The sequence below is a fragment of the Dermacentor albipictus genome, chromosome 2, assembly GCF_038994185.2.
Source record: "Dermacentor albipictus isolate Rhodes 1998 colony chromosome 2, USDA_Dalb.pri_finalv2, whole genome shotgun sequence".
Classification (NCBI taxonomy): Eukaryota; Metazoa; Arthropoda; class Arachnida; order Ixodida; family Ixodidae; genus Dermacentor; species Dermacentor albipictus.
In genome coordinates, this window is record NC_091822.1 from 109163838 (window position 1) to 109170654 (window position 6817).

At 45.0% G+C, this 6817-nt stretch overlaps 1 long non-coding RNA gene across 1 annotated transcript; it reads right to left on the reverse strand.

The window, feature by feature from the left end:
• Positions 1-595: 595 nt before the first annotated feature.
• Positions 596-1112, reverse strand: LOC135900810 (uncharacterized). The gene is made up of 3 exons (XR_010563946.1): positions 1063-1112; positions 872-963; positions 596-784 (listed from the first exon to the last, which is right to left on the reverse strand). It is a non-coding gene; the product is annotated as an uncharacterized lncRNA (long non-coding RNA).
• Between the last annotated feature and the right edge of the window lie 5705 nt (positions 1113-6817).

The following is a 6817-nucleotide window of genomic DNA, read 5'->3' on the forward strand; positions in this document are numbered from 1 at the left end:
TGACTGTCTTTAATTTTCATCGTCTGCCTTCCCTATGTTTTATATGGCGATGAATTCAGCAAACAAGAAGCGTGTCAGCAGATGCACATAGACCTGTTGTGTTTGACGTAGTTGCTACGAAAGGGTGGATGTCTGACTTTCCCTTTATTCATATACCTGTTGTGCTCATTGAAGGAACGAATAAGCTCATTACCATACAGTAGCGTACACCGTTTTAAAATGGATACAGGCATGGTGACATTGCCTAAATAATCAGATTTGCCTAAATCTGCAGACAAAATTCGAAGGCTGGTTAAGAGGAAACTTTAGCTCAAGTGCTTCTATCTAAATACATGTAAAAGGAGAATGCATTTTTTCGGCAACCACTGCACTAAACATGACGAGGTTTGTTACATTTAAAAGAAAAACTTAAAATCTAGTGACTGATGGTTCCAGACTGGGCGCTCATAAGATTTCGACCAGGTCAGGTGGGTCTTCGCCGCAAGAATCAGGAAACGACAACGAAGCCGGCCATCGTGATGACGAAAAAAGTAGAAAAAATTGTAATCACTTCATTATTGTATGGTTGTGACTCTCATCCGAGTCTCGAGCGGTTATGAGTAACACGGGGCCAGGACGGCCTTAAATAACATCTGGCGGTCTTGTGGTCGTCAACGTCTTCTTGGGGAGCCTGTGGGAATATTAGCACTTTCGTCAGGTTCTGTCGTCGACGACCTTCCGCCCTTCGGTTTGTCTTCTCTTCGTCCATCCCTTTGTGTCAGCTCGGGGAATAAAGGGGATGAGGCTGTTTCAGAGAAGATGGCAATTATGTCGACATGGGAACGCTCGCTTGAACGCTTCTCATAATTGACAGTTCGATGGCCTGACTTACCGTTACAGCCTTTTCTGAGACGAGGTAAATCATCTTGGATTGGGAACGTACGTGAATGTCTCTCACACTTGACAGGTCGATCATAGCAGCGCCTACATTTTATATGAGGCACACGACATTGACGAAATAGCTACAGCTGAGGACGCACGCTTTCAACGTTCAAAAAAGCGCAGCGAAATCAAAGGACTCACCATTGCAAATAGTATGACAGGCTGCCAGTTTTCATCAGCAGACGACTCCCTGCATGAAATGGGTGTGGGCTCGAAACAAGAGTCCTACAGTTGTTCTCCGCCTTCAAGCTGCTATGAGGCTTCGGAAACAAACATATGTAAGTTTGCACAAACGATTTTTCACATAAGTTATCAATTGAATGTCTATCTGTCTTAGTGCTCAGTGTGCAAAACCTAAGCCTTCTTCTTTCCTTTGTTAGGACCGGAGGTTCCTGTGCAGACATACCTCACAATGTAAGACGTACAGGCACTTGAGACCGACAACCGAAGACTCCTTCAGAGGTGTGCAAGTTGAAGGGGAAAATATTCGAGGAATTTCGGAGTCATCACTGCGCGAGGACAATGGAAAAGTATCTTTTCTACACTGCATGGGTTGCTCAACTTTTCTATGTTGTGGGCAATGTTCAGCATATAAAAGGTGTGGTGAAGCACACGCCAAAGAATGGGCTACCCAAATTTGAAGAGTTTGCTGTGTTTTTAATGAAGCTTAAGTTAAACTTGCCACACTATAGGACCTTGCATATAGGTTTGGTGTCTCGTAAGTGACCATAAGCAGGACTTTTGATAAGTGACTTGATCCTGCATTCTGGAGACTTAAGTCTCTGTTATCATGGCCGTCCAGAAGAGATATTCAGAGGACCCTGCCACAGACATTCTTTGATTACTTTGGGTGAAAGGCAGCAGTTAAAGTCGAATGCATTAAAATTATGATTGAAAGGACATCGTGCTTGCTCCCAAGAAGTGAAACACGGTCGAATTATAAGAAATGTAACAGTGTAAAGTTTCTAATAGGCATATGCCCGCGGAGTTCCATATCATACATTTATGAAGGCCGGGGAGGCAGAACCAGTGATCACGGAACACTGTGACATCCTGGACAAATTGTCGCAAGAGTCTGGCTGATCGAGGATTTGAAATTGCTGACTCAGTGGGTCTATTCTGTGCTAAGCCGCATTAGCTGCATTTACTAAGGGCCAGAAGCAGCTAACAGCTGTAGACATTGAAAAAAAAAACGAGAAAGCTGGCCAACGTTCGAATCCACGTGGAATGAGTGATTGGCCTTGTGCGCAACAAGTATCTCACAATGAAGGCTGTTCAACCAGTTGATAACGTTGCCTCCAAACCAAGAGATTAGCACACGCCTCTTGACAAGATAGTAACTGTCTGCTGTGCTCTCACAAACCTGTACCCATCAGTGGTTCTTGCGAACTCCAATGAGTGACTCTAGCTTGAACTTTACAGCACTTTCCCTCTGAACTTAACAATGTCACTAAACTGTCCTCTCAACCGCCATGTTTGCTCAGTGGCTATGGTGTTGGGTTGCTGAGCACGAGGTCGCGGGATCGAATCCCGGCCACGGCGGCCGCATTTCTATGTGGGCGAAATGCGAAAACACCCGTGTACTTAGATTTAGGTGCACGTTAAAGAACCTCAGGTGGTCGAAATTTCCGGAGTCCTCGACTACGGTGTGCCTCATAATCAGAAAGTGGTTTCGGCACGTAAAACCCCATAATATAATCAATTTAATTTTCAAACTGCCCTCTTTGGAATCTAGAACTTCGGTTGAAAGACTTAAGTTTCGTATTATGCATGATTTTGTTAGCATAAACAAAAATGATTGCTTTGTGTACAACCAAACACCTATATTAGGCACAGACACAGCATGTACATTATTCCTCATTTTGTCTTTACCAAATGCTTTACATTTAGCTGCTTTCCTAGAGCTATCAATGAGTAGAACAGACTGTCGGACGCTACTGTGAAACTACCATCTTTAGGTGATTTCCTAAAAAATTAAGACTATATGTTTAGTCTAAATTGGCACTTCCTATCTGTTGAGCTCATGCGTGTATGTCTGTAATATAGGCATAAGTCAACATTTTTGCCATTGTTTGTGCAACTGTTCGGCAATTTAGGCACTGCTCAATGTTTGTGCTAATGTTTGTGCAACTTGGAAAACAACAATCTCTTTTATTTCTCCTGCACCACTTGTAGAGCTTTCATTCTGCATCCTGTGGAGAAATTTTGAACTACACTTTCTTTTGTTTTTTTACTGTGATAAAGGTCTTGTACTGTGATACAGGTCCCGTCATTGAAAATATTGCGCACTGTACCACTTCCAATAGCGCAGACCAATCATGTTCAGCAAACGAAAAGAAGGATAAATTCATCGTCATTGATCTAAACTGTTTATGAGACCAAAGCACCCTACAGAAGCCGCCAAACAAGCTGATCTGCCATACTCTGCCATATTGACAGAGCAGTTAAATCATAACATCTCTGGGGCTGCCTGAAAGCCAGATTCCTAAGACAGCCCAAAAGGCAATGCCAATCTACAGCATACAGCACTTTGTACATTGTAAAAAAGATTATAAAGTCAAACTTTCATATTGTGAAGTTTTACTTGAAGTTTCAGTCACAACATAATTGCAAAGGTTCCCAAAACAGTCCCGGTGGGTAGCATCTTATCGATAAGAAGTCACAGATTAGAGCAATTGTAGCAGCGTTCCGATCATCGTGATGTGCCTTGACGGGGGCAGTATGAAGGCGATGTTGTGACGATGACGATGCAACCACGACAGCAAGAAACTTCACCTAACTCGTTGCATGGACAATTAGTTCATTAGTCAGGGCTGATGGCGTGGTTATTTCTCCTGGCGGACAGTCCTCGCAGTACGAGTGCTTTTGCTTTGGGGCCCTCTTAATACCGATGCAAGTGTAATGAAACCACTGATATTTGCACTGTGGGTCATCGCATGCTAGCATTTTGCAATATTCCGGGCCTCTGCAAAAGCAATATGCGTTTTCTTCTGCGTTGTCAGCGGAGCTATTTGTTGTCGCTTTCCGCGTGAAGTAAACTGCGAACAATGCTGGCACGGTGACACGCGCAAAAAATTTCTTCGCAGCTGGCACTAGAGTAAAAAAAAATGCTTCGTCCTTGAGAACCCTCTCTATGTGCCGGATAATGGGGACCACACTACAAAGTCACAGTCCGCAACATTACACATCGCCATCTGAGTCTGATCCTGAAAGACGAATAAGTGTGTCCTCTTAAGAATCTGGTTCCCGTTCAAATCCTTAAGGAAAAAGTTTCGATCATTGTTTCTCTTAGGTATCACACTACTAGCAAGGCTGTAAGGACACTTCCACAACACCTTCACCACAGCATTTGCACTTGACCATTGCATCCGGTGTGGCAGCAAGGTAGGGGTATTGTGTACTTAAATGGGCCCCTGGACTGAAGTGCTCGAAGCTTGTGCGCTGCAGTACCATTTCTTTTGCATATGTCCTGAAGGTGTAACGTTCATGTTGCAGCCCTTATGATGTTGATACAGCAGTGAACTTGTGCTGTTCTGGGTAGCATATTTTCTTGAGTAGGCTGACTGAAGGTTCTTCAAGCTTGTGGAGCACAAACTTTTGAAGACAGAAGCGATAATTCGCCCTGCGTGATGGCGATACCGTTTGGAGCAGTTTGATTCTCCGCTTGTGACGCCTTCAACATGGTCGACCATTTCTTGTGCGATGTGGAGGTTGGCAAGGAAATCTTCGCAACGTTTAGCGAGTGTATCCAGGTCCTCAGGCAGTGCCTCTACAAAGGACAATTCCCGAAGGACACGTGGTTCTAGACATTCTACACTACGTGGTGGCTGAAACACTGTACACTGGGTGCACCATGAAGAGAGCTGGTTTAACTCCAGAATCTGCAATTCTCGATTACAGCAAATTAATATCTTCTTCTGTGGGAGAAGCTGACCTAGTTGATTGGGCCTGTGTCGAGCATGCTGGAACCTGTATGTCATTCACCTGCAAATGAATATTGGCCATCGTACGCTTATTCATCCTCGATGACGAGAAGTCCATGTCGTTGAGGCGCTTGTGCTCTGTGCATGGGCTGCTGGTTTGAAGCCATGCGTTCCTATTCTCTGTGAATGTTCTTGCATCTCAGGCACACAGCCGTCTCAGCAGCAAATAATATGGCACCGTCGTGGGAGCGAGCTTTTCCAGGTCCTGCCATGCATGTTCATGGGCTGTGAGAACAAGAGCCATCAGCTTTAGCCAAAAACCAAGATTTTACTGGTGCCTCCCGGAATCTTTGGGAATGGCTGACCTGAAATTGAAAATAAAGTTTCGCTTGTAAATCAAGTTTCACAAACATTTCTGTATCTGTGACTTCATCCTGATATTGCCTCAAAAGCACACATTGCTTACTGGCACACAATGCCACACATTATTAGCATGTAAAACCACAAATAATTTGGACCAATTAGTGGCTCATGTTCAGCTGCTGCAGTTGTCACAAACTCACGGTAAATACTGAAGATTACTGCATGCTTGCAATATAAAGGGACACTTCTATTTCACGCAAGAAAATGCTCATGCATGGATCTGTGCCGACCTGTAAACCAAAACGCGCATAAAAAAGCGAACACACGATTTCAAACTTGGAGGAAAAGGTGCATATGGATGAACCTATGTGGCAAGAAAGCTGTTCGTCAATGGAGCAGCTCAAGAAATACTGATGTAGTTAGTTTTCTCTGCCGCATGCCAAGGAACATATGCTTTCATATGACTAACCTCGCCGAAGACGATGATAAGACTCGACGGCAGGCGCTTCGCTGCAACGTTCTTCACCCAACTGCTCGTGAAGTAATTGTGCACCTCCAGCGATTTGTAGGCCTTCATTCAGTTCAGCGTGACGTAACTCGTGGACAGGCCAAGATAATTAATAATATCCACGTAAGGCACGGCCGGGAACACCTCGGATCTTGAACTGGCATCCACGCCGTCGCAAATTCCTACCTTTTCTTTGTAGCGAGCACGCGTCGGCCCTACATGCTCGTCCATGTACGAAGGGCAAAATTTAGGGCTCCTGACGTTTTCCATCGTAAAGCTTCAACGACAGCAAACATGCTGCACTTACACGCTGAAGCGAACGGTGAACCCAAAAGCGGCGGTGCAGTGGCTAGCAGCGAGGCGCCTAGTGATGGCGGACGGTCGGGGCAGACGGCGGATATGACGTCACGTGTAAGCTATGTATAATTTGTGTGTGTGTGTGTGTGTGTGTGTGTGTGTGTGTGTGTGTGTGTGTGTGTGTGTGTGTGTGTGTACTCGTGATTCGAGTCCTTATACGCTCACACAAAGCTTCGCTTTATATAGATTCCAACTCGTTGGAGCTGCTGCATTTTTATAACCTTATCCTTTATTCGTTTTCTGAAGTCGCGTCTTGGCTCCACTTTGGATGCCCTCTACGAGAGGGAGAGAGAAATGTAGAGAGAGAGAAAGAAGGAGTTCGCAGGGCCATAGCGATGAAAGCTGACGCCGTGATGCTGCGACGCATCCTGCGTAGGGGTCGTCAGTAAGAATTGGCTTTAAAAAATAATTATGAACGAATCTAAAAGAACCGTTGCCTTGCGTATACCTCACTGGAACATGCAACAACTCATAGCGTAGCCAGAAATTTTTTCTTTCGGAAGTGGACACGCGCATGAATAGGGCTCTTCGTGGATGCCAGGTATCCCTGGTGTACGCAGAAATTGCGGAGGGAGTAAGAGCACGTGCCTGTTACGCAAGTACCTGGTGCGTGCCATAATGCCTTGGTAACACGCGTGAGCTTCCCTCAAAAACAGTGCATGCATAAGCTGTAGTACTTTTCTTTGTACTTGGGTGTATATGAAACTACTGTGCCAGTGCCCACAGTATCGTGTGCAGAGACACT